Source organism: Giraffa tippelskirchi, chromosome 1, assembly GCF_054371585.1.
Source record: "Giraffa tippelskirchi isolate mGirTip1 chromosome 1, T2T-mGirTip1v1.2.pri, whole genome shotgun sequence".
In the NCBI taxonomy this organism is placed as follows: Eukaryota; Metazoa; Chordata; class Mammalia; order Artiodactyla; family Giraffidae; genus Giraffa; species Giraffa tippelskirchi.
Genome location: NC_137275.1, coordinates 169626390 through 169646854, shown reverse-complemented (window position 1 = coordinate 169646854; position 20465 = coordinate 169626390). Strand labels below are relative to the sequence as shown.

General features: G+C 39.3%; 1 long non-coding RNA gene across 1 annotated transcript in view; it reads right to left on the bottom strand.

Moving 5' to 3' along the window:
* Positions 1 to 19708, bottom strand: part of LOC145512280 (uncharacterized) — a 265655-nt gene extending 245947 nt beyond the window's left edge. The window contains exons 1-2 of the long non-coding RNA XR_014058450.1: positions 19638 to 19708; positions 10155 to 10241 (exon numbers count right to left, since the gene is read on the bottom strand). This is a non-coding gene — a long non-coding RNA (uncharacterized LOC145512280). The remainder of the gene's footprint in view (positions 1 to 10154; positions 10242 to 19637) is intronic.
* Between the last annotated feature and the right edge of the window lie 757 nt (positions 19709 to 20465).

Below are 20465 nucleotides of genomic sequence, written 5' to 3'. Positions count from 1 at the left end.
AGGAATTACAGAAGTAGATAATCACCTTTTTGCAACTTTCAATGTAACTGACTTAGGTCACCTTAATCAATCTTTGTTAAAACCACCAAGCAAAAGATCTGTGGAAAACCTAGTCACCCAGAGATAACTTACTGACTGCAAAGGGGAAAATGAACCATTTCAGTGGGGATCCCTGAAAGGTATCACCTTAACAAAATGAGTGGACTTAGTGACTATTACTGGAACAACCTGATATAATCTACCTTCTTATGTGACACAATATGAAGTACATAAGTTAACCTATCAGAGTCTCATGGCAAAATATTTAACCAGAGTATAATCAATTCTCTGGATTCAATTTAGAGGAAGTGTAGAGGACTGGAAAGCATGCTAAATGATACCATGGGGATATAGTCAGATAAATCTAGATTGTGGGACACTATACAAGAAAAAAGAGTTGGTGGCAATGTGGGGATGAGAAGGTCAGTATTCTTTCTCAGGCTAAGAAAAGTCAGTCATAGCAACTGAATGCAGTGTATAAATCTAGATTGTTTTTTTAAATGTATTAAAAATATTTAGAAAACTGAGGAATTGAATATGGGCTAAAAAATTATATGCTATGCCTTAAGAAACCCATGAACAGTATGAAAAGGCAAAAAGATATGACACTGAAAGATGAACCTCCAGGGTTGGAGAACCTACTGGAGAAGAGCAGAGAAATAGCTTCAGAAGGAAAGAAGAGGCTGAGCCAAAGTGGAAATGACGCCCAGTTGTGGATGTGTCTGGTGGTGAAAGTAAAGTCCAATGCCAACAAAGGTCCATCTAGTCAAAGCTATGGTTTTTCCAGTAGTCATGTATGGATTGAGTTGGATAATAAAGAAGGCTGAGCACTGTAGAATAGATGCTTTCAAACTGTGGTATTGGAGAAGACTTTGAGAGTCCCTTGGACAGCAAGGAGATCCAGCCAGTCAATCTTAAAGAAAATTAACCCTGAATACTCATTAGAAGGACTGATGCTGAAACTGAAGCTCCATTACTTTGGCCACCTGATGTGAAGAGCTGACTCATTGAAAAAGACCCCGATTCTGGGAAAGATTGAGGGCAGGAAGAGAAGTGGGCAACAGAGGATGAGATGGTTGGATGGCATCATGGACTCAATGGACATGAGTTTGAGCAAACTCTGGGAGACAGTGAAGGACAGGGAAGTCTGGTGTGCTACAGTCCATGGGATTGCAAAGAGTAGGACATGACTGAACAACTGAACAACATCACACATAGAATAGGTGAATTTTATGGTATATAAGTTATAAGCAAATAAGGCTGCTATTTAAAAAACAAACTCTAGGAAAAACAGAATTCCACATGAGAATGTCATGGGCCATATATGAAGTAACTAGAATGAAGGATGATTTTGATTCACTGGTGCAATGTATAAAAGGAAACTCTTTACCTTGAGAGAAATAGGATTTATAATATTGCAGTATAGAAAAAGGACTAGAATCAGAGCTTTTGTTCAGCAGTCAAAAAATTTAACATATCATAAAAATGCAAACAATTCTATATATTCGTTTTCAATTTTTAGTATCAACTTGTAGGTACAGAAGACTTTAATCATAGTTACAAAAATATATTAAAGTTATCTCCCTTGTGATACTAAGCCATGTAATAGCTGACCAGAGTTGAGGGAAGCTGAAAGGAAAGGGGTGTCAATGGGTCATCTTTGAAAAGAGAAGGATGATGGGAGTTTGGAGATACAGTTGAAAGTTGATAAATCACTGCAAATGGTGACTAAAGCCATGAAAGTATAAGACACTTGCTCCTTGGAAGAAAACCCATGACAAACCTAGACAGCATGTTAAAAAAGCAGAGACTTTGCCAACAAAAGTCCATATCGTCAAAGCTATGGTTTTTCCAGTAGTCATGTATGGATTGAGTTGGACCATAAAGATGGCTAAGCATCGAAGAATTGATGCTTTTGAAATGTGGTGTTGGAGAAGACTCTTGAGAGCCCCTTGGACTGCAAGATCAAACCAGTCAATCCTAAAGGAAATCAATCCTGAATATTCATTGGAAGGACTGATGCTGAAGCTGAAGCTCTAGTACTTTGAACACCTGATGGGAAGAGCTGACTAACTGGAAAAGACCCTGATGCTGGAAAACACTGAAGACAGGAGGATAAGGGGACAACAGAGGACAAGATGGTTGGATGGCTTCACTGACTCAATAGACATGAGTTTGAACAAGTTCCAGGAGTTGGTGAAGGACAGGGAAGCCTGGAGTCCATGCAGTCCATAGGGTCGCAAAGAGTCAAACACAACTGAGCAACTCAACAACAACAAAAGTGGTTTAATTATAATACTGGAAATTGCTAAACTAAAAATAGTGACTTTACCATCTAAAATTAGAGAAAAGAGTATGCTAGAATGTTGTAAGTAAACTCCACTCTCATATATCATTGTATATCAGAGAGTGACCAGTTTCTGAATTGCCTCAATTCCTGTCCTTTCTAGTTAAAATAGTTTAGCTTCTACTACAGTTCTGTGAACTCTTCAGTTTAATATAACCATCCTCTCTGTTGGTGTTTAGTTTATACTGATTTTTAAATTTTGAATTCCACCCAATCAAAAGGACATACAGTGGTTAACTGTATGTAAAGTAAAACACTATGTGAAGTGGACGTGTTATATTAAGAGATCTACTTAATTATATTGAGTCTATCTAGTAATAAGTCTTGGGCTCCCCATGTGGCTCAAGTGGTAAAGAATCCACTTGCCAATGCAAAAGATGCCAGCAGAAGATGTCGGTTCATTCCATGGGTCAGGAAGATACCCTGGAGAAGGAAATGGCAACCCACTTAAGTATTCTTGTCTGGAAAATCCCATAGACAGGAGAGCCTGGTGGGCTACACTCTATGGGGTCATAAGGAGTCAGACACAACTTAGCACAGTAATAAGTCTAGTACTAGGAAGTCCTCCCAACTGCAGCCCTCTATTCTTCAGATTTTATCAATAATTAGTGTTATATTTTGACCTCCATTTGCAATAAACCTTTGTTTCTAATAATCAATAAAAAAGTTGTGGAGAAGTAGGTTGCTATTTATTTCCCATAAAGATCACATACCATCTGTACCATGTTCCTGCTTCTGAAAAATTCATGTGTGTAAGAACACACAAAGAGAGACTTGAAAACAGGTATGCTAACATGCAATCAGTAACTTCTGCTGAGTGATAGCATAATAGGCAAGATTTATTTTCTTTCTTTGTTCTCATGGGAATTATTTCCCCTCAAAATCTGCATTAATTAGAAATGAGAAAAAAGTTATTTCCATTTTGGAAATTTAAAAACTTTGTACCTTATATCAGGTAAAGGCATGAGGCCTAAGGAAGGACAGAGAGGAGGTGCATCTGCTCATCAGTAATGAATGTAATTACAACTCTAAATCAGTCTTGTATTAGTAAACCATGTGTTGGGGTTGACCAGAATCATCTTCTACACTCAAAATGCTTATAACAGACCCGACGCCTAGATTAGTTTCACATACTTCTCTAGCTATGGTTAGAAACTTATTGATAACATTTTAGTAGTAAAATCTTGAAAAATTTTACAGAGAATCATCACACTTCAATTCATTATTTGGAGATCAACAAAGAGAACTAGAAATAGCACATAATATGATCCTAATATAGTCTACCCTGCTGCTAAGTAAAGCTGCTTTCTCTTTTCATTGGCCAACAGCATGGCTTGCACCCAACCAGTCACTGCTTGGGGCAAGCAAGCAGTGAAAATATTCTCTTTCTAATTTATGTCCCATTGACACTGTACCATGGCAGGTATTGATCTTGCTTTGTGCTATCAGATCAGATACTACAACCAAATTCAAGGCCAGGATCATGACTGTGGGTGATCAGCCTTTAATGTGCAGGAGAAATGGAGGTGGAAAGATGATTTATTTGGCTTTTGTAGGGTCTTTTATTACAGACACAGATGTTGTGAGCTCTCCCAGCTAGAATCAGCCACAGAGTAGGGCAGGTGAGCTGCCCCCCTTTCCTGGAGTGCCACAACCATAGAACAAATGGAGCACTCCAGGAATCACTCATTCGATCAGAGAGCCAGAAACAGCACTGAGAAAAAAAAGAAGAAAAGAACAGGGATTATTTTTCTACAAGGTTACTGATGGACTCTAGGCATGGACAAAGAAAGGATGGAGGAATGATTGTCCAATTATATCAAATCAGATAAACTCAAATATCCTCGATATCTTTGTTCTGGGATTGATACCAACAGTGCCTTGACTTGGCTTGACTTAGGCAATGCTCCTCTGTTACATATATATTCATTTACTGTTTTCTCTGAGTACTTTCTAAAGAGACTGACTTTATTGTTAGAGCAGAGCCATGTAAGTCAAATTCCACACAATGAGTTCCAAGAGGCTGACAACATTATTCTGCTGGGTTGGAATGCAATTGCATCAGATATGCTAGCTATAGGAAGTCGTGGACTACCTGAGCCCTGGGGATCTTCTAGTTATAGATCACTTTTTGTGGTATTGAGATTCCTAGAGTACACTCCTACTGCCTTGTTACACAAATGTGGAAAGTAAAAGAGAGATTGTGACATTTTAGAAATGCTAAGGAAGGGGAAATAAAGGTTTCTCTGATGAAACACGAGAACAGGAAAATACAGAGGATATAGTAATATGGGGTTAGGAATATACATGCCCTTGTGTGTCTTTGAATCTTTAAAGAGATGCAAACTATTATATATAGAATGGATAATAACAAAGTCCTACTGTATAGCACAGGGAACTAAATTCAATATTCTGTGATAGACCATAATGGAGAAGATTATAAAAAAGAATATATATATCTGAACCACTTTGCTGTATAGCAGAAATTAACACAACATTGTAAATCAATCATACTTCACTTTTTTAAAAAAGCTTTAAATGACTCCATAAGTGATTTCAGGGGATTTCCTGGTGGCTCAAACAGTAAAGAATCCTCCTGCGATGCAGAAGACCTGGGTCCCACTCCAGTATTCTTGCCTGGAGAATTCCATAGACAGGTCTAACGGGCTACAGTACATGGGGTCACAAAGAGTCAGACATGACAGAGCGACTAACATACACACATACACACACACACACACACACACACACACACACACACACACACAAGTGATTTCACTGTGCAGCCAAAGCTGACAACCATGGCCCTAGGTCCATCTTTTCCTAAGTGTTCGGAATTGAACACAGCAGCCACTTCAAAAACAGTGGTCACTGACAAGCTAAATATTTAAGTAGAAATCTTTTGCTTGTCTACAGAGAAAATAAGTTCTTGGAGAGCAAGACCTACTTTATCTTTCCTTTAGATAATTTACTAGCACCTAGCTAAGCAAGTAATAGGTCCTCCAGAAATATCTGTTGAATACAGGTTCATCTGTACCATGTTGCTAGATTTCACGTCTATGCATTCAGTTCAGTTCAGTTCAGTCACTCAGTCACGTCCAACTCTTTGCAACCCCATGGACTGCAGCACACCAGGCTTCCCTGTCCATCACCAACTCCTGGATCTTGCTCAAACTCATGTCCATCGAGTCGGTGATGCCATCCAACCATCTCATCTTCTGTTGTCCCCTTTTCCTCCTGCCTTCAATCTTTCCCAGCATCAGTCTTTTCAAATGAGTCAGTTCTTCACATCGGGTGGCCAAAGTATTGAAGCTTCAGCTTCAGCATCAGTCCTTCCAACAAATATTCAGAACTGATTTCCTTTAGGATGGACTGGTTGGATCTCCTTGCAGTCCAAGGGACTCTCAAGAGTCTTCTCCAACACCACACTTCAAAAGCATCAATTCTTCTGCGCTCAGACATCTTTATGCTCCAACTCTTACATCCATATATGACTATTGGAAAAACCATAGCTTTGACTAGACGGACCTTTGTTGGCAAAGTAATGTCTCTGCTTTTTAATATGCTGTCTAGGTTTGTCTGAACCACTAAGGAAGCAAAAAAAGAGATCTCATTCTACACCACATAGCAAACATAAAATCCCATTTTAGACTTCCCTTATTCTTCAAGTCCTTTCTGTCATCCTAACACCAGAAGCTTGTCACTTGTTTTGCCATCCCAAGTAACCTCTAATTCACCTTCATGGCTGATGGCTCCTCCCTGCCACAACCCCTTACCCAATTCACCTTCTCAGTCCCCATCTGTTCCCAACTACCAGGTCTCCTCATGCATAGTACAAATCTGCTCTCTTGGCCTCACTGCTAAGTAGCTTCAAGCCCAGCTTCACACCTACCCATTAAGTGTGCAGTTAACATAATGGATATCTGAGTCCTTTTCAGCAACACAAACCAGCTGGGAGAGTCCCTGAGATTATATTGGGTTGGCCAAAAAGTTCATCTAGGTTTTTTCATACCATCTTAAAGAAAAGCCCAAATGAACTTTTTGGTCAACCCAATAGTTTTTAACAGTAATTCTTAATTGTGGGTAATATACCCCCTTGCAGGAAGAGGCAGAAGGCTGGAAATAAATAATGGAAATGCAGCTTCCCCAGTATTACTCCTTCAGATCTCAAATATATTTAAAATATATGAGACCTAAAACTTTGTTGGAAACTCCAGTACTTTTCCACCTTTAATTCAGGACTTTACATGGATTGCCAAGATGTTTCTAAACTTTGAGGTCAACCTCCCATTAGGTAAAAAAGAAACATTGGTCATGTGCTAATGCTGGCTGTGTGGTAATTTACTTTAAAATAGACTGGGTCTAGAGGCATCTGTTTAGTATTTGAAATATACTTATCAAGAATACAAACCTCCAGAGAGTTTTAGCAAGAACTTCAAATATGGTTATCAAAATCAACACCAGATGGTTTCTTTATTAGCTTAAGGATTGTTAGAAATCATTTTTCTCTGGTAAAGTAAATGGAGTTCAGATATATCATGGGCTAGAAAGACTGTTAGGGCCTCACCAAACTTCCCTGAACCAGAAAAAAAAAGTCAGCAATATCCTAAATATCCTAATCCTTGGCTCAATCTAGTGCTTTGTTTGGTCCTATGTTCTTCCCACTTCACAGAGGACTGTCATCTGAACCAAATAGAAAGTTAGCACCTAATCATCAAAGTGGTAGTGAATCAGCATCACAAGAACTTCTCTTTAAGATAGTCACAGAAATGCCAAAAGTCAGAGAAATAAGGACCTTCTAAGCTTATAAAACTGCTTCACTGGTGGCTCAGTGGTAAAGAATCTGCCTGCCAATGCAGGAGATGTGGGTTCAAAACACAGGTCACAAATATTACCTGGAGAAGGAAACAACAGCCCACTCCAGTATTCTTGCCTGGAAAATCCCATGGACAGAGGAGCCTAGCAGGCTACAGTCCATGGGACACAGAGTCAGACTCAACTTAGTGACTAAGCAACAACAACAACAAGCTTACAAGAACAGGTAATATGATCATTTTGATGTCTCCTTACTAATAAAAGTGGGAATGTTTGGCAGAATTTGGGCTAAGACTGTTTTCAATATATTGGATTGGCCAAAATGTTCATTTAGGTTTTTCCATAACAGCTGACAGAAAACCCAAACCAACTGTTTGGCCAACCCAATAGAATCCCACCTAGTAGAAAGATTGTGGGGGAAATTGGTATATAAGGACTTTGTGAAATTTTAACAAATGGGCCTGAATATTGCCGAAAGGTCATACTGGCTAAGATCACTTCACAAAACCAAGACTTTCTGCCTCTAAACAGAAAAACTTGAGCAGCATTTTTCAGGACAGCACTGGTTTCCAATTTGAAGAATCCTTGGCTCTTTGTGCCAACCTCACAACCTCAGTGGGTTCATACACTCTGAGGAAGCGTCTAGGGGTTGAGCTGATCTGAAAGCCTATGACCTTCTAAACCTCCCCTTCGTAAAATTTCTAAGCTCTTGGGCACTTCTTTCTCATCGCTCCCCAGGACTTGCTCTACTGTGTTTTTTTTTGAAGAAGCACAGTGTTCGATATTATTATAGCAGCATCTTTAAGCTCTAATCCTCAGCTTTCAGTATGCATAAGAATCAGGCCAAGAACTTTCTAAAAACGCATATACTATTTCCAAACTTGACTGCCTATATTTCACCATATTTGAGGTAGAACCCCCAAATCTGCATTTTTTACCTGCACATTCAGGGGACTTGGATGTAAATGGCCTGAAACTATGGTTGAATAAACATCTTCAGAATTTCACTTGGGCTTCATTAGCAATAAGGAGGATCATTCCAGTAGAGAAATCTAATGAAAATGATTCTGAACAGCTGTCCCTGAAAGTTTAGGTATTAATTTTCAGAGAATGAGGTGACCATTCAATGCATGAAGCCCTTATAAGCGTTTATTAAATCTGGAATATATTATGTATTGAATATTACCTGTATTTGCTTTCCTCCCACTATCTAATCTATTTCTTGTCATATCACTATTCCACTTAGGATGTTGGTTTTCTAAGCCCAACACTAAAATCTATATAATCCTTCCTTTCAAGCATTTGGTTAGGAAATTTTTTGAAGGTTTAAGTCTAATTCTGATGTTCCTTTCAAGAAATGGTTCTCAAATACTAGCATGTAAAAATTCACACAGAAAGAAGAAAGATGCTTCCAGAGGTGATGTATCTGGGCGCCTCTATGAAGTCTATAAAAATAACTGGCTTAAGAGAACCATGAGTGCTACCCATGCCCCAGGACAAAGGGAGCAAAGTGAGGGGACAATACTACACGGAGATCACACAGCACCAGGCCCTGGCCACACGGCACCACCTCCCACTCATGGAGTCATTAAACAGCACCCTATAGCAAGAGTATTCTGTTGTATCAGAATCACCTGGAATTGCTGAAATACAGATTCCTGGGATACACTCCAGATCTGCTAAATTAGAATCCCTGGGGAATGGGCCCCAAAGATGTATTTTAACAAACATCTTTGGTGATCTCAGGCTTCCCTTGTGGCTCAGCTGGTAAAGAATCTGCCTGCAATGAGGGAGATCCAGATTCAATCCCCAGATTGGGAAGATCCCCTGGCGAAGGGAAAGGCTACCCACTCCAGTACTCTGGCCTGGAGAATTTCATGGACTACATAGTCCACGGGGTCGCAAACAGTCACGACTGAACGACTTTCACTTTCACTTGGTGATCTTTACTGACACTAAAGTTTGACTACAACCCTGAAGGGGACTCCTGCGATCAGATTCACGCCACTCACCAAACTCTCTCCACTGAGTGCCTGAAATTTTACCCATGTGCCTCTTTAAAAGAGTTTTTGTACAGAGAAGTGACATTTTAAGTAGAAAGAAATGAAACAACAGTAAATAGATATAATATTGGGACAAAATGCAAACACTGTAGGAGGTTCTGAGTGAGGAAGATTTAACGATAAACAAGTGATTTATATCTAAGAAAAGGTACTGTGGATTAACACACTACATTCTAAATAACTACATTAAAAAGATAATCGTGCTAAGTGCTAAGTCGCTTCAGTTGTGTACAACTTTTTGAGACCCTATGGACTGGCTCCTCTGTCCGCCAGGCTCCTTTGTCCATGGAATTCTCCAGGCAAGATTACTGGAGTGGGTTGCCATTTCTTTCTCCAAAAATAAAAAAGATAATTACGGTATTAAAAAGTGCCAAATGTAGCTCATTTTATTTATTATCATAATGTATATTTTTGACAATATAAGTATGTCATAAAAACATAGATTCATGACAAACAAAAGGAGTCAATAATCTGTCCAATGTATGGAAACTAACCATGGGCTATTTAACAGAAACACAATTGCTAATCACCAAGTATAAAAAGATAAATACTGTGCCCTGCTGACGGCATGAACCAGAGCCAGAAACTCCCTTTTGAATAAGGCAATTTCCCAAGAGGAAGGAGTTTGTAAAGCACAATTTAGGCTGGTAAGACTAGGAAAGGAGTCCAGTGATCAGAACCGGAAATGCAGGAGCACAAATTACAGCTGGTTTCACCCATGTATATTACAGACAGTAGCACAGTCAACAACAGCAGAGAGCATGGATACCTGTGGAATGCTCCAGTGTGAAAGGGAGCTCAGATCATTGAATTGACCCTCCTTATGTTATAGATAAGAAACCTAGGCAAGTAATTTAGCCTCTTTGGCCTTTGATGTCATACCAACTCACTTGTGCCAAGTTAAGACTACAGCCCAGATGATGAGACTTCTCATTCAGTGTCCTTTCCTCCATTCCATTTCCCAAAATGTGGCTGCTCTGCCAAGTCATAATAGAAAATAAGATTTTATATAATTTCTGCCTTAAAATCATATATAATATAAATCATTTCTTAATGTGAGCCTCAAATATTTACTGAATAATGTCTATGTGTGAAATATTGAGTTGACCAAAATATTCATTTGGGTTTCTCCGTAAGATGTTATGGAAAAACGAAAGTGAAATTTTTAGCCAACCAATACTTGTTAAATGTTAGGATTAATCTTTTCCTCTGAAAAACTCAGCAAAGATGTTTTATGAGAGCATGGTTATTACGGTGTGCCTTCTATTTCTTGTGTTTTGAACTGTTATTGTATATTAAGATGAGAACAGATTTTGATACCACTACATCTACACTTTGCACCTGCTGTCTATTGAGATTTTCACAAGAACTGGAAACACATTTCTGGAGGATCTCCCTTAGCAACAATGCTAAAAATTAAGCAAATGAAATGTTTTAAAACTGGGGTGATCTATCTGTTATTACCATTTCTACTGAAAAGAATGCTCAGACAAAGGTGGTAACTGAGTTTACTCGGGCATCTTTTCAGGGAGGAAAAGGGGTTCATTTTCAATCCAGAGAATGCTTCTATAAACTCTACTCAATAGAACCACACTTTTCAAAATGCATAGAGCCCAAAAGTTCTAGAAAGTTGCTTCTGAATGGACGGTGACTGGGGACAGGGGCCTACAAATTAGGGATGTGGGTAGAACAAATTCTGGTTAAACTGAAACAATTTGTATATTGGGGTCCTACATAAGTTTTCATTCCTTGTTCCCCCAAAAATGATTCTGCTGCTGCTAAAAAAAAAAATCTGAAAATATCACATTAAGTCACCATATACATCAAAAATTTAATTTCAAAGCTACTGTGTAACACAGGGAGCCCAGCCTGGTGCTCTGTGACAATCTAGAAAGGTGGGACAGTGTGGGGTAAGAGAAGGTCAAGAGGGAGGGAATATATCTATACTTATGGCTGATTCACGTTGTTGTACACTAGAAACCAATACATTGTAAAGCAATTATTCTCTAGTTAAAAATAAACTTAAAAAACTCTAATTTCATAGAATGGTGTATATAAATAATACTTTGTAACAATTAAAAGCCTTGGTTTACAACTATATTTATTTCATAGATATTTGTCTTCTTTCTCTATATATGAATATATCTTCAGTTCAGTTCAGTCACTCAGTCATGTCCAACTCTTTGTGACCCCACGGACTGCAGCACGCCAGGCTTCCCTGTCCATCAACAACTCCTGTAGCTTACTCAAACTCACGTCCATCGAGTTGGTGATGCTATCAACCATCTCAGCCTCTGTCGTCCCCTTCTCCTCCCGTCTTCAAACTTTCCCAGCATCAGGGTCTTTTCAAATGAGTCAGTTCTCCACATCAGGTGACCAAAGTATTGGAGTTTCAGCTTCAGCATCAGTTCTTCCAACGAATATTCAGGACTGATTTCCTTTAGGATGGACTGGTTTGATCTCTTTGCAGTCCAAGGGACTCTCAAGAGTCTTCTCCAACACCACAGTTCAAAAGCATCAATTATTAAGTGCTCAGCATCTTTACAGTCCAACTCTCACATCCATACATGACTACTTGAAAAATCATAGCTCTGACTAGACAGACCTTTGTCTATGCTTTTTAATATGCTGTCTAGGTTGGTCATAGCTTTTCTTCCAAGGAACAAGCATCTTTTAATTTCATGGCTGCAGTCACCATCTGCTGTGATTTTAGAGCCCAAGAAAATAAAGTCTCTCACTGTTTCCATTGTTTCCCCATCTAATTGCCATGAACTGATGGGACCGGATGCCATGATCTTAGTTTTCTGAATGTTGAGTTTTAAGCCAACTTTTTCACTCTCCTCTTTCACTTTCATCAAGAGGCCCTTTAGTTCTTCTTCACTTTCTGCTATAAGGGTGGTGTCATCTGCATATCTGAGGTTATTCATGTTTATCCTGGCAATCTTGATTCCAGCTTGGGCTTCATCCAAGCCCAGCATTTCTCTTGATGTACTCTGAGTATAAGTTAAATAAGCAGGGTGATAATACACAGCATTGACGTACTCCTTTCCTAATTTGGAATCAGTCTGTTGTTTCATGTCCAGTTCTAACTGTTGCTTCTTGACCTCCATACAGATTTCTCAGGAGGTAGGTCAAGTGGTCTGGTATTCCCATCTCCAAGGATTTTCCACAGTTTGTTGTGATCCACACATAGGTTTTGGCATAGTCAATAAAGTAGAAGTAGATGTTTTTCTCGTATTCTCTTGCTTTCTCGATGATCCAACGGATGTTGGCAATTTGACCTCTGGTTCCTCTGGCTTTTCTAAATCCAGCTTGAACATCTGGAAGCTCATGGTTCACATACTATTGAAGGATGGCTTGGAGAATTTTGAGCATTACTTTACTAGCGTGTGAGATGAGTACAATTGTGCAGTAGTTTGAACATTCTTTGGCATTGCCTTTCTTTGGGATTGGAATGAAAACTGACCTTTTCCAGTCCTGTGGCCACTGCTGAGTTTTCCTAATTTGCTGGCATACTGAGTGTAGCACTTTCACAGCATCATCTTTCAGGATTTGAAATAGCTCCACTGGAATTCCATCACCTCCACTAGCTTTATTCATAGTGATGCTTCCTAAGGCCCATTTGACTTCACATTCCAGGATGTCTGGCTCTAGGTGAGTGATCACATCATCGTGGTTATCTGGGTCATGAAGATCTTTTTTGTATAGTTTTTCTGTGTATTCTTGCCACCTCTTCTTAATATCTTCGGCTTCTGTTAGGTCCATACCATTTCTGTCCTTTATTGTGCCCATCTTTGCATGAATTGTTCCCTTGGTATCTATAATTTTCTTGAAGAGATCTCTAGTCTTTTCTATTCTATTGTTTTCCTCTATTAGATCAGGAGAATTTCTAGAACTCTCTCAAGGAGATCAAAATGAAAAGAATATTCTATTTAAATAACTGGTTTTTATGGGGTATATATGTAAACATGAAAGTCCTAGATACCTGTCAGTCATCTTTTATTTCTCATCTAATAAAAAAACCTCAAAAATTTCCTGGATTCTTGTCCCTTGAAACCCATCTTAATTATACCCTCACCAGTAAGTAAGTTTTCTACACAACAGTAATCACAGATGTGTATAATATTTGTCTAGTGAAAATGTCAAAGGAAACTCTGTGTGATCTCTATTAGCACCACATAATTAAAGGTCCTGATACACACTGGGAGGGTCTCTGTGGGGATTTTAACCAGGGGCTCATTGGCAGCTAGATAAATAGATTGGCCCTGCTAAAACTGAATACAACTCCATCTCTGTTCAATGGATTAGTGGAATAATAATCAGCAATAAAATGCTATGGGGATCTGAGAAATTAAACACACGGTAATAGTTATCCCAATAAAACTGTTCTGGCAATCACTAATGAATCACCTCAACTTAATGATGCCTCCGTAATGTTAGGAAAGCAACAGAAGTGGAACCAAATCGCACATTAGAAGCTACTTGAAGCCTCTGTGAACTAGTGCCTTCTTGGGTTACATTAGACAAATTCATCCAACAAATATTTACTGCATGTCTGCCAAGTGCCAGGCACTGAGGTTGGTGAGGCCCTCTCTCCAGCTCCATTCATGAAATGGTGAGGAGTTATATCTTTGCCTTGATTCAATCAGTTCTCCCATCTCAGAGCCCACATTTTAGAACTTTCAAGAGTTACTAAAGTCAGGAAAGGAACAGAGCTTGTGGCTCAACAGTTCTCCCCTCCGCTTCCCAGCTGTGGTGATCACTGACCTCAAACTGCAGAGAAAGGTTAGCTTGAGCCTCTTCCACCACAGCCACTGTCCACAAAGATCTTCTCATTTAAATGTTAACATTAAGAACCCAGGAAGGCAATGCTTTCAGCGTCCAAAACAAGAGGATAAGAAAGAGAGCAGAAGGGCTTCTACAATCATTTACTTACTAAAAAAGCAAATTTGGGGAGCGTCAGTTATACAGAGGTGCTATGTTAGACACATACATAAGAACTTAGTCTAACGGGGAGAAAGAAGTACTATTAAGTAAGACAGTACCTGAAAGAGGCAACAAAGTGCTGAAAGAGGGAAGGAAAAAAAAACAATGCCTGACTCAATTGACAAGAAGAGCAGAGATTCACAAAGGAGGGGCAGTCTGTACTGAGAAGACGGAGGTGATAAAGAGATGACTGGGCCAAGGCTTGCCAGCCCCCAGTTTCCACAGGTATTTTGTACACTAAATGGGTAGAAAGCCAGAGGAAGCATCCATAGGATTTTTTTTTCCTGTTTCTGTTTGGCTTAGTGTTTTTCCACAAGATCTTCCAAATGGGGATCTTAAGTACCACAAGATCATATTGCCATTTTTTTCTGATCCAGGGAGATCAGGACTGACCTGACCACTGGGGCATTTTCAGTCATCTTTATAAAAGGCAGGAAAGCCACTTTGAGAAGCCTAAGCTCTAGAGGCTAGAAGGATGATGTCAGATTCCCATCAAAGAGTCAAAATCAAAACAGAATTTCTTCATCACCTAAGGTCCTTCCTGATCTACTACCTCTTTTTCTCTCCAGCCTTTCTCTTCTAACAGGGTCTTGGTTTCTTACTTGGCTGCAACATGATCACTTTTGTTGAAGCCCAAAGTGCGTGATGGTCAAAGGCCCAGGAGGCCATTGACAGACAGGGACCTCTTAAAGCCATCCTCACATCCCTGCACAAACTTACCTAGGGGCTCCTCAGCAGGAGACTTGCTATCCTGCCTGCCTCTGAATTCCTGGGGTGGGAGCAGGGAGCACAGAGACTCATTGTTTCCAAACAGAACTAAGGAGCTTAAGAGCAATGAGCAGAAAGACAATATAGCCACCTGCTGATGCAACGCTGAATAACTACTCTCTGGCCACAAGCTAGACTGCAAAAGCACCTTGACTCAGTTGAGAGTATGCATGCATGCTAAGTCGCTTCAATCATGTCTGACTCTTTGCGATGCTATGGACTGTAGCCCACCAGGCTCCTCTGTCCATGGGATTCTCCAGGCAAGAATACTGGAGTGGGTTGCCATGCCCTTCTTTACACTTGAGGGCATAATCCCTCAAACAGTGTTCAGGTGAGGTGCCTAGCACCCAATAGCCCTCAATGCTTTTCCAAGTCCTGCCTGGAAACTTTGGGAACATGGGTTTCCCTGGGAAACCTGGGAACTTTGAAAAATACCAAAGCCTGAGCCCCACACCTGACTAATTAAATAAGAATATTTGTGAGATGGTGCTGAGGTGTCACAGGTGATTGAAAGCTTCTCAGGTTATTCTAACTGAACCACCATGAGAGTGATCCAATGGAAACAGACACATCAGCACTTGAGAGAATTCTTAAGCTTGAGATGCTCTGTCCTCCTTTCTCATTAGTTTCCAACAGCCCCATACAAGTAATAGCATCACTGAAATGAAAGCCAGGAAGAGGTCATTTGCAGCTGAAATCAAGAAGTCTTGCTCCTTTTTAAGAGTCCACAATAACCTAACCACAACAGTGGTTGTATAGCAGAGCAGGTATAACTTTGGAAGTCAAGAGTTAATCATCAAAAGAGAGAATGAAAGAGGAAGGATCCCATTAAAAGATACTCCCTTCTCTATGCTCTTTTAATTTTCTTTCCAAAGATTCTGATTTGATTGTGCTGGGGTGAGACTTCAGGCATATGTACTTTTTCAAAACTCCTGTAGTGATTTTAATATATGCCAAGGCTGAAATTCCAGCCTTAAAGCACAATCCTTGATACATGTTATAAAAGCAAACTCCCTCTACTACAGGAATTGCCTCTGACAGCTCTGACTGTATCAACAGCTCTCTCTGCTGTTCAAAAGGGGTGGTCACTTGCCTCCAGTATGAACAATCCCGAGCACTGTCTCCAAAGCAGAAGGGAATGAGGCTTCCCAAGACATGCCTTCCTCTTCAATCAGATCAAAGATGGTAGGCAACCACGGTCCAGTGTAGAATAATCAGTTTGACCAAGAGTCATGGTCAGAATGTGATCGGGTTTGGCTGTCACACATGTGGAAAGATCTGTACTTGATTGACTTCATAGCATTAGGTCTTTTCATGGAGCCCAGTGCACTAGGCACACACTCCCTACATATGTAATCTAAACCAACATCACGGGCTGAGTCACCAGGAACAACACACACCAGCACCAGGGTTCTCTGGACTTGAAACATTCTGCACATGATGCTTATTTATTTCTAATACAAACCCATAGAAAATATCACTAAAATGAAAGCCAGGGAGATCCTTAGCAAGCAGAGACCCTAGCTTCCTCATGATAACCCACAATTGCGCGTCCTGGTGCAGGCACTAACTGAGGTCATCAGAATTCCAGGGTTCAAGCCCAGCTCTCCCATATGCTGGCAGTGTGACTCTGGATAAATCAGTCTCTGCTAGTTAGACCCTCAGTCTCCTCATCTCAAAAACAGAGATCAGACATGCTACTTTTCCAAAGGGCAAGACTGGATAAAGCAACATACAGGACAGCAGTTCATAAAACATTATTTCTCTATCCTTTTTCCCTTGGACTCCTTTCTCTCACAACACACAAAAATTTATTTTTAAAGATTTAAATTATTCCCTGCTATAATATAATTCCCCCACAGATGGGTGGCATTTGATATCCCAGACACCAAGTTGCTGTAATCTAACACATATGAAGGAAGCAGGCTACATGGAGTGGCTACCAATTAACACAGGATTTAGGGAAAAGCAATAATGCAATTAATAAAACAATCACCATTCTCATTTCCGATTCTGTATGAGTGTTAGATTTCATCACAAGGGAAATCATGCAACAAGGCAGACTCTAAATATAAGACAGAAATAGAAAGATTGTTGAAAAAAGCAAGGCTATTCTGTGAGGCAAATGCAACAACACAAGGATAGAACAATGTTGTCCAGTGAGAAATGGAAAGGTTTTTGTCAATGTAACAGGAGAGGCAAGGTTCTTGGCTCCTTTGTTGTTACAGTTTTTCCAAGACCAGGGAAAGCGAATATATTCAGTTTTTGAATGAATTCAACTGCTAGTCTATAAACCACCAGACTACAGAGAAGGAACTTTCATATTACAAGAGAAATCTATGTCTACATGTTAAATGTAGGTTACTGAAAATGATGCAGAGGATAAAAGTGATGAAAATAGTGTCCAGGAGAAAGATTTCTCCTAAATTACAGATGAAGAAACTAAGATTTAGAAGTTAATCCTACACTAGGCCAGGACTTCTACCCCAGACTCAGCTCTCTCCCCTCACAAAACAAAGATGCTATGGAAGATGTATTTTCAAACAAATAAAAATACCGGCACCATTTATCTGAAAATCAGACTATCAACCTCAATATAGCCCAAACAGAAGGAATAATAGTTAATCACATGCTGAATACACTATATATCCCAGGCTCTCCATAAAATAACTGCCACATGTTGACTCATTTAACTCCCAACAACCCTCTGAGTAGATGGCATTACTTTACCATTTTACAGATGAAGAAAAAGAGGCACAGAGATGGTACGTAGCTGTCTGAGATCACACAGCCAACAACCATGAGAGTCAAGATTCAGGCCCAGACCACTGTCTCCAGGTCCCACATGTAGAACCACTATTTAATAACATAAATGAACCAAAGACTGAACAGTGACAATAACTACCCCAAAACTCTGATCATTTTGCCATTATTTCTTTTTTTAATTGAAGTATAGGTGATTTAAAATATTATATCAGTTTTCATGTGTACTGCATAATAACTCAATATTTTTATAGATATTACTCCATTAAAAGTTAACACAAAATAATGCCTATAACTCCTGTGCTGTACAATATACCCTGTTGCTTATCTATTTCCACACACAGTAGTTTGTATCTCTTAATTCCATACCCCTATCTTGCCCCTCTCTCTTTCTTTCCTCACAGGTAACCATTAATTTGTTTTCTGTATCTGTGAGTTTGTTTCTGTTTTGCTACCTACATTCATTGATTTTTTTAAGATTCACAAATAAGTGATATCACACAGCATTTGTCTCTGTCTCACTTACTTAAGTCCATCCATGTTGCTGCAAATGGCATTATTTCATTCCTTTTACGACTTGGTAATATTCCATTGTGTGTATATGTGTGTGTGTATATATACATACACCATATCTTCTTTATCCATCTGTTGATGGACACAAGTTGCTTCTATATCTTGGCCAGTGAAAATAGTGCTGCTATGGACATTGGGGATCACATATCTTTTCGAATTTGTTTTCATTTTTTTCTGGATATATATCTAGGAGTGGAGTTGCTGGGTTATATGGTAGTTCTATTTTTAGCTTTTTGAGGACCTTCCATTTTGTTTTCCATAGTGGCTCTACCAACTTCCATTTCTACTGACAATGTGGGAGGGCTCCCTTTTCTCCATACCCTGTCCAGCATTTATTACTTGTGGACTTTTTTATGATAGCCATTCTGACATGTCTGAGGTGATTTCTCACAGTTGTTTTAATTTGCATCTCTCTAATAATTAGCATTATTAAACTAATTAATAATTAGCTTAGCTAAACATCTTTTCATGTGCCTGTTAGCCATCTGTATGTCTTCTCTGGAAAAAAGTCTGTTCAGATCTTTGACACATTGTTTTGTTTGGGTTATTTTTTCAATGTTGAGTTGTATGAGCTATTTACATATTTTGGATATTAACCCTTTGATCATGTCACTAGCAAATATTTTCTCCCCTTCAGTAGATTGTCTTTTTGTTTTGCTGATGGTTTCCTTTGCTATGTAAAAGCTTTTAAGTTTAATTAGGTCCCATTTGTCCACTTTCACTTTTATTTATCTGTCTTAGGAGGAAGATCAAAAAAATATTGCTATGATTTATGCCAAAGAGTGTTCTGACTATGTTCTCTTTTAGGAGTTTTATAGTCTCAAGTCTTACATCTAGGTCTTTAATCCATTTTCACTTTATTTTTATATATGGTATATGTCATGATTTCTTAAGCTTCACTGAATCTTATTTAATAACTAAAATTCTTAACAAGCTTACTAAGCAGTCTCAAGTACAAGGCCACAAAATTTGGCCCCTGCCTAGAGTTTCCCCTTCATCTTCTGCCATTCTTGCTGTGTTTCAGTCCCACTAGCCTACTTCAGTGCTCTCTGCAGGGCCTTAACACCTGCCATTCCCGTGTCTAGAATGCTTTTCTCACAACCCTCTGCCTGATGACCTCCTACTTACCCTTCAGACATCAGTTTAAACGTTACCTCCTCAATGGGTACATGTATATGTATGGGTGAGTTCGTTCCATGTTCACCTGAAACTACCACAACATTGTTAATCAGCTACACCTTAATACAAAATAAAAAGTTCAAAGTTTGGAAAAAAAATATTACCTCATCAAGGGGGTTTATCACCTTTGTATTATACTTTCCCATGTGCTTTTCTATCAGAATTCTTAATAACTATAGATTCTTTTATGTGATTACTGACATCATAAGGCCAGAGGTGAGACAATTCTATTCTCCCCTGTACTGGCTGTGCCTTATATGCTCCAGAACACAACAGATGTGGAATAAATATTTGTTGGGTATATTAGTTAATTAATGACATTCGTTCACATAATTTCCATACTAACTCCAGGAAGTGGGTAGTCAAGGATATATTAAACTCATTTTACTGCTAACGGTATTTAAAACCAAAAAGGTTCAGGGTGATTTCCGTAATCATTCAACGCTATCTTTCCTCCACTCCGTGAGAGGAGTTGATAATGAAACTGTCCTCTATTTTCAACAGCAAACAAGCTACATGCTCAGCAGGTCAGAAAAGGATGTTGTCAAAACCAGCTCTATGCCCATTTGCCCAGCACTGGAAAACACTAATGTCCTGTTGTTGATAGCCATGAAAAGTCCACAGTGTTCTAGGCACTGTATAGAACAAGCTTCAAGCCTTTGGTTCCAAACATTACCTAACCACATAAAAAGTCAAACTCAAGCTATTTTGAGTGTCCCTTAGAGATTATCCAAAAGCCTGGATGAAACAGATTCAGAGTTTGTTTGGTGTCAACAGAAACAGTAACCAAATGCACAGGAAGGATTTTTCACATGGCCTTCAGCAAGTCATGACCTTTCAGGCCTTCAGACTCCTCCTGTAAAAAATGAAAAACCGGGACTTTGTGTCCTCCATAATTTCTTTTTCTCTGAATTCATGGTCCTCCAAACACA